The following is a 6,813-nucleotide window of genomic DNA, read 5'->3' as shown; positions in this document are numbered from 1 at the left end:
CTGGAGGTGTGCATGATGCGAGGCTGTTTGCTAATTCTTAAATAACTTATTATTTGGAAGGTGAAAGAGTTCTTTCTATGCCGAAGGGAATAAGTGATGACCTCTTATTTCAGTTTTTGTCTCCTGCCTATCCACATTCAAACTCGAAGATGAGTCCGGACTATCCGGGAACAGATCGCAGTGCTCACTAGTTGGCATCGCCTCAGAATTTGCCGTAGTATCAGTCTGGAAAGAGAGCTTTGGGTAGAAATATTACCTGTTGCAGATTCACATAACTCGAAGTAAAGCTTAACCACGTAAACAAAACCGCCTCTCCTTCCACTGTCAACAGGTTGCCTCATGGCTTTAAACTTGGTTGATACCACCTTTTTAATGATTTCACATTCCTTATCTGGATAGTGCGAAATAACACAAACACCGCGGGCTCCGCTCGTTGAGGCATGAACAGATTAACGAGTACGTCACATCAAGTCATGTATGCGTTTTCGAGTGTTTTAGTGTGGACAGTCCAAAACGCCATGAAAACGCTGGCGTGGACGCAAAGAAAACGATGCGTTTTTGATAAGACGAAATCGGAGCATCTTGAAAACGTATTAGTGTAGACAGGCCATTAGTGTAGACAGGGTGTAAAAAACTGTTTTTGCAAATTTGCGGCCGGTTTTACTGCAGCCTTCGGATGCCGAATTCACTACAAAAAAATCGAAAAAGGCATTGTACAATTTTCTTACTTTGTTACGACGAACGCTCGTTGTGTTTTTGTGGAAGTCGTCTTCGTATTAGTACCCCTCTGATGGTTTCACAAGCCCCGTGCCGTTCTGTACTTTTCACAGCTATACGACTAAAGGCAGTGGGTTTCCTGGCATTCTGTAGGCACTCTGATTCGTTCTAGCAACAGTTTCTTGATTCCCTGATGCCTGTATGTTTCTTACCATGAGCTAGAGTTTGATCAACACATGACCATAATCATTAAGATGAAGGAAGCAGCATCACGTGACTCGGCATGCACGACTTTTCAGTTTATGCAGTTGACTTCAATGCTGACTAACCTTTCCCAAATAAGACTTTTGAGGTTTGTCAGGAAACGTTTGTTACCTAGACTACAAGGAAGGCTTCCAACCGTCATGCAATCAAATGCGTGTTGAGGAATATGAAAAACAGGCCCACTTCTTTTAAACTGCCAATCTGTCTGAACCTTCAACAAACCAGTTTCCTGAATAATTAATTAACCGAATAATCAACAATTAAATTTTTAATTTCTCCGTAATAATTTATTATTTATACCATCTAGGTGTTGCTCATCTTCGTTAAGTTCCTTATGGTAATATTGGCGTACCTGATAATTATACAGTTTACAATTAGATTCGCCTCACAAGTTAAGTTACAGCTCTATGCATCGTAAGCATCTTTCCTTGATATTTTCGTTGGCTACGGTTTTGTGAGCGCTTCCAAGCGGATGAGTGATTCCTTGGAATGTTTGTTCAAGTGTTTAATTGTTCAAAACTAATTTAATTCGATATCCGGTCTCAGCGACTCGAGCAAGAATGATGCTTAACCTGCATTGCCCTCGGTTGACAAGAATGATGCTTAACCCGCTATTGGCTTCCTTTGGCCATCTGTTCTTTAAAAATTAAGATAAAAAGAGTAGCTAAAAAAATCCCGGGCCAGAAAGCGACATAAACTGGAAAGCTGACTAACGTATTTAAAGGCACTTACATGTAAAATAACTGAAAGGCTGCTACTCCTGTCATTTAACTTTATACGGAGCATACCCTTTTTTTTTTAGATTTGTCACAAAATGTTATGCTATGCTTCTTGTGTTCCAAAAGTGAAGTTTTAGAACACACTTCTAGCAGCATAGCCTAACCAAAACAAATCGTATTAAATTATCATATTATAAATTTTGAAACAATGAATAAGACCTGCGGTTTCGTAAAATTAAGTTTAATGGATACATTACAGATATCTTAAATAATTTAATGATTATGGAAATATATGAAGAACTAAAATACAATCAACACTGAGTGTTCTTGAGACCTCGATTGACATGACTGGATAACAATGTGAGCAGCCACGCGCACTCAATTCTCTTATTTGTTAATGTCACTATATTTCTTTCTCCTCTCTGACAAAATGAATGTCATAAAACTTCCTTTCACAGAGAATGAAACGAAGGAATCGGTAACTCAATTTGAAAAAGCTCATGTTATTCTACAATGCCTTGGGGCAATAGATGGGACTCACAATAAGATCAAACAACCCGCAATAATTATAGCAGACTATAGAGATCTATGTAAACTGAAAACAGTGATATCGACACCTTAACTTACTCCGACCAATTATAATTTTTGAAACAATAAGACCGGCATTTTCGTGAAATAAAGTTTAATGGATACATTACAGGTATCTACAACAATTGAATGACTATGGAAATATATTGAAAATTCAAAGAATACAAACTGAGATATTCGAGAGACCCTGATTGACATAATTGGATAACAATGGTAGCAGCCACCACGCGCACTCAAATCTTGTATTTGCTGATGTCAGTAAATTCCTTTACCCTCTCTGACATGATCAATGTTAAAAACGAATTCTTGATGTAAAAAGGTCACCTCTAAAAAAGAGCTGTTGGGATAAAAATGTGCAATTAAAATGATTGCATGATCTCTCTGCCTTTTTGTGTGTTGTTTATTTCTGCTTGCTTTCGATTGCGTATATTCAAAGCAGTGACTGAAAATGTAAATATCTTATCGAGCGATGAAATGAATATTTCAACATCTAGAAAACTGGCCATAGAAGTAGCTTGAAAGAGCAGCACAGGAAATTGGAAAAAAGAAGTGTAAGACTGATTGAGTAATTTCTCTCACCCTTTTTAAAATGAGTTATTCATCGTTTTCACGAGGAAGTGGGCGATTTGCAATTCTTTGATGGAAAAATGTACTTGGCTCCGCAACCATACGCTGTATACCGACCGTTGTCCCGATGTAGTTTCCCTCTGACTCCTGAATTCCTCTCTGATGCGGTATAACATGCATCCCTATGGGAGCCATCTCACCCACTCTAGGCTGTAGAGGCGTATCAGGTGTCGGGCTCGCTCTGTCTTGTACATACATCGTGGTACTGTCCCGTTCCGCTCGTTGCCGCCACAACTGCATCAAGACTAGGTGGTTCTTGATGACGAAAAACATTATTAAGAACAAAATAAACAGACAGGCGAGGCTCACGATCTCAATAACTGACATTGTACTAAACTGTAAATCTCTGACTGAAATCGTCTATCCAAGGCAATAGATGGAGCTTCTGCTCGTAAAAGGAGCCAAGTAGAAGTGATTTACTCAATGAACCTTGCATGCACTTGGTATAGTTGTATACGGAAGTGCCTCGAGAGGATTTAAGATCCGCGTGATCATTATGTCAAAAAATAGGTCAATCAAAACATCAATCGACCGCCGGAACTGGTTAGGAAATAGAAAGCGGTCACATGGAAAGAAAACTATAATACATAAATTTCACTTCTGTCACTGAAGTCAAGGAGAAATATTGAGCTGGAGCTGGACCACTATTAATCTATTTATAGCGATGGACCAAACTTGCTATCTGTTTACCTGCGTAACAGATTGTAAACCACTCTCTTCCGGCTCGTGATTTACAGCTTTTCTTTTTTTATTTGCCGTTTTCCACAAGAGGTAATTTAAACCGAAAGAAAGTGCGTTTTTTGTTAATGAGACCCGGTTAATTTGATATTTGATATTTGTGCGCTTTGATGATGCGTAGAACACGAAACTGAGATTAGTCTTACATCTTTTATTGAGGTCAACGAGCTGGAGCTGGACCACTATTTATCTATTTACAGCGATGGACCAAACTTGCTATCTGTTTACCTGCTTAAAAGATAGTAAACCACTCTCTACCGGCTCATGATTTACAGCTTTTCTTTGTTTTTTTCCTTTTTCCACAAATAGTAATTTAAACCGAAAGAAATTGCGTTCTTTGTCAATGAGACCTGGTTAATTTGATATTTATATTTTGGCAAAGAGTCGGTTCGTGTGCGCTTTTATGATACTTGGAACACGAAACTGAGATTAGTCTTTACATCGATCGATTTTCGCTGGGCGCGAAAAACCTATGGATTATGTGTACTATGGGTGGCCTATATCGACCGACTGACGGGTATCGGTCAAGTATCGCTCTAACAGGACCTCAACGTTATATTCCTTGTACAACGTTACCGACATTAACTGTCCAGTTTATGTCGGTAATGAGATCCAACTAAATTGTATCAGCAAAAATTGCAGTGCGTAAATGCTCAGCTAAACGAAAAGCAAATGATCTTTTAAAACTGAACTAGGCGGTTAAACTCATAAGCAAAGTGATTTCATGAAGATTTCTTTTTCCAGTGCGAGGTCAGCCGTTATTTGTTTGTTTTTTATTATTGTTATTTTACCTAGAATAGGGCGTCTTCTTGGGGGGTTTGGGCCTTAACGACGGTATTAATTCTTGTTTGGCATTCTTAAATAGGGAACTCCGAGACACCCACCTATCCGAAATACAGTACTTACCCGCTTATAAGAACCTAGAGTTTAAGAACCTGTTCGCCTAAAAATATCAATTTAGACCCCCTTTACATAAGAACCTCTTTAGCCTTAATTTGAAACAGGTTCTTATTTTAAAAAGTGAAAAATGAACCTTAAAGATCTTCAGGAAAAGATAAAAGACATGACTCTCAAAAGTGGTGAACTTAAACATGTATGTACCATAAAAATCTCTAAATTTGGTATAAATAATGTATGAAAAACAGTAGTATTTATATGTTGGTTTTGAATTAGAATTCTTATGAGTACACCCTACAAGTACATTTAGAACTGAGAATTATGAATGCAGTTTCAATTTGAATTCTTGATTTTATAGTAGGGTTTATAGTAGGATACAGTTCTTGATTTTATGGACGACAGACTGTACATGCAAAGGACATACATTGAAAGTACTTTAAGAGCTAATGTCAGCATGCATCAAACAAACAGTGGCAAGTCACCCAAATTTGTTTTCTCTCCTACTTTCACATTTTGTAGCCCAATATGTTCTAATAATTGTGGTGTAGTTTTTTTGTAAAAATTTATTTTAGTTTTCGAGAAATAATTTTTTCGTTCGATCTCTCAAATATGCAAATATTCACCGTGAATATTATACGAGTTGTGTGACCTCATGTAACGAATGTACTAGACCTACGGTAATTTTGTTAACATAATCCTTTGTTTTATCATCTTAACTTAATCCTCTGTCGTTATTGAAGCTGGCAAAGAAATATCTATTTTTTGGTAAATATTTTTGTCCGACATACTTTTCCTATGTCGAAAAGTAGCTTCAAAACAAAGACAGTTTTAACAATGACTCGACAATTTTTTGAGGCGGACAAATTTTCAAACGCACCGCCGACAAAATTCGTCCCTGTTAGGTCGACTTGTGCCAGTGCTAAGTGATACCGACGGGTTAGCATGAATCGTCTTTCAGTTGCCTCGCGTTTCCCTTTTTGTATGTGACAAAAAAAGCGAAGTAAAGCGCGATGTCTTCATAATGGTTTCACAACATGTGGTGTAATTAATCCAGCTGTCAATGAAACTCTCCTGACATATCCAAGCTCCAGACAATAAAATTTTCCGGGCAGAATCGGTCACATTTACTGACTTCTACGTTTTGCCACCGTACTTCCACTTGGCAGGTTACGTAGATTTTTACACAAGAAGTGATTGGCAGCGGCCCGAGCAAATTGGAAAACAAACGTAAGGGAGTCGCGAGGAATGCATGGTCGCTATTTCCGGTGTTGGTGATTAACTCCTCTGCTTGCGAAACAGATGAAATCGATATTTGCGCTTTCCCGTACTACAAGGGCATAGGGTAAAATATGGACTGGACCATTTTTTGGACCATTTTTTGGACCATTTTTTGGACCATTTTTTGGACTATTTTTTGGACCATTTTTTTTTTGGACCATTTTATAGGGGGGAAGCATACCATTAGTACTCAGGGAGGGGTGGGATGCAGTCTACTAGTACTGAGGGAGGGGTGGGAGGTAGAGTGTTATTACTCAGGGAGGGGTGAGAGAAGGACTATTGCTAGGCAGTGAGGGGTGAGAGGTGGATGTAATAGAAAACACTACTTGTCAATGGAGCATTTACTCGATCGTACAAATTATCTTCATCGGTTTTTCGACTGACTTTTTGAATGTTCTCATTTTTGTCGTTCTGCGAAAGCAAACTGCCACGTGAACACTGGACTTTGATTTCTATTGAAAATATCGCGTTTAAGATCCTCTACTGTTGAGCTATGCCTGTGCCTTTTGAGTCGGCATGTGTACCATCAGTTGCTTCAAGGTTCCCTTCGTGTGTACAGTATGTAATTACTAAATTTATCGATCTTCCTTTTGTCATTCATCTTATCAGACGAGATCACGAAATTTCCGGTCCTTAGCCCTTAACTTAGCAGCATATAGAATTCACGTATTCACAAACAAAGGAGTTAATCACCAACACCGAAAATAGCGACCAGGCATTCCTCGCGACTCCCTTACGTTTGTTTTCCAATTTGCTCGGGCCGCTGCCAATCATTTCTTGTATAAAAACCTACGTAACCTGCCAAGTGGAAGTACGTTGGTTACTGTTGCTTGCCGATATTTTCCGTCGGCAAAACGGAGAAGTCAGTAAATGTGACCGATTCTGCCCGGAAAATTTTATTGTCTGGAGCTTGGATATGTCAGGAGAATTTCATTGACAGCTGGATTAATTATACCCCATGTTGTGAAACCATTATGAAGACGTC

The sequence above is a fragment of the Pocillopora verrucosa genome, chromosome 7, assembly GCF_036669915.1.
Source record: "Pocillopora verrucosa isolate sample1 chromosome 7, ASM3666991v2, whole genome shotgun sequence".
Taxonomy (NCBI): Eukaryota; Metazoa; Cnidaria; class Anthozoa; order Scleractinia; family Pocilloporidae; genus Pocillopora; species Pocillopora verrucosa.
This window is presented reverse-complemented; position numbering follows the sequence as displayed.